A 1395-nucleotide genomic window follows, 5' to 3' on the forward strand; every position below is an offset into this window, starting at 1 on the left:
CAAAATGTATTTGCAGGGATCTGTTGGTGAATATTGTCTTTGCTATATTCTATGTGGTAGGTAATAGATGTGTTTAGCAGCAACTGGCTTTTTTATTTCAAGCGTTGATTTGTTTTATTTACATAAAGCGTGTCTATCTCAAAAACAATGAGCATGTGCAAAAAAAGTATTCCCTGCGGTTCCCTGAGGTTTTCTTGCGCGTGTGTCACGTTGATGGTGGAGAGGCGGGTGTCTCCATAAACGCTTCATTATGTAATTTAATACATGCACAATGGGAAACATTGACTACTTTATGAGCTGCTGAAGGGCAGAGAATGTATATTTCCCTGTATTTTCTCCCCATACCGAATACTTAATACTCAGCAAATAACAATTTATAAAGAATATAAAACAACCATGAGAAGCTGACCACAGTGAAATGACTTTTCACAGAGTCCCTGAAACCAACCGAGCATGAGCCGAAATAGCTCAGTTGGGAGAGCGTTAGACTGAAGATCTAAAGGTCCCTGGTTCGATCCCGGGTTTCGGCAGATGATTTTTTTCTTTTGTGCGCTTAATGCGAAGTGACTGTCTCTCCGCGGTTGTCCTCCCCCTGCAGCCACAGGGGAGGCCCTGTTGCGCCCCGGCTATAGGCGCAGAGAGGCTGGGGGAGCAGCACTCCCCGTGGCCGGGGCATTTCTCTGCTGCAGTGGGGGGACTCGGGAGGGACCGCCCCGGAGAAGCGGGAGGGGGACAGGCCCCAGCGAGGCGCTGCGGTGTCAGAGGCAGCAGCCAGCCGCCAGCCGCCGCAGTCCCTGCACGTGTGCCGGGGCCGAAGTGCGCCCCCGGGCGGGGCAGAGAGGAGAAAAGTTGCTGGAAACGGGGCGGGGTTGCCGGTGCAGCGTGTGGGTGGCCGCGGGGCGGGTGTTCCTTGCTGGCTGGAAAAGGGCTGTGAGGTTAAAGGCCCAGCGCAGCCTAGCGCCCCCCTAATCCTCCAAGGTATTTAGGCTCCCAACTCCCATTGCGATCAATGGACCCAAGTTTGCAGCCCAAGACGTTTGAGGAAGGGGAGCGGCTCTAGGAGACTCCAGTCAGTGAAGTATTTGACTCTCTCAGTCGCACACAGCCTAGCCCCCAACTTCATAATGGTCATAAGGTTTTAGTGCAGCAAAGCTGCGTTTGTTAGTTTCCATCGGGGCAAGGGGAGGACCGTATAGCATTGCACACTTATCTTTTCATTGCCGCCCTTGGCCTTCCTTTTCTGCTGTCATTCGCTCTTTCTTCCCTTACCATTAAAAAAAATAATTCTTCTCTTATTGTTCTGTGCATGCTAACATTTACCCTGGTTTGTGCAGGTTGTTGTCATTGTGCTATTTAATTTACATTTTTAATAGCAAGCAAGCACTGAAAATATTA

General features: G+C 50.2%; 1 non-coding gene across 1 annotated transcript; it reads left to right on the top strand.

Moving 5' to 3' along the window:
* Window positions 1-457: 457 nt before the first annotated feature.
* On the top strand, window positions 458-530 carry TRNAF-GAA (transfer RNA phenylalanine (anticodon GAA)). Its single transcript has one exon. It is a non-coding gene; the product is annotated as a tRNA-Phe (tRNA).
* The last annotated feature ends 865 nt before the right edge of the window (window positions 531-1395 follow it).

This window comes from Emys orbicularis, chromosome 1, assembly GCF_028017835.1.
Source record: "Emys orbicularis isolate rEmyOrb1 chromosome 1, rEmyOrb1.hap1, whole genome shotgun sequence".
Taxonomy (NCBI): Eukaryota; Metazoa; Chordata; order Testudines; family Emydidae; genus Emys; species Emys orbicularis.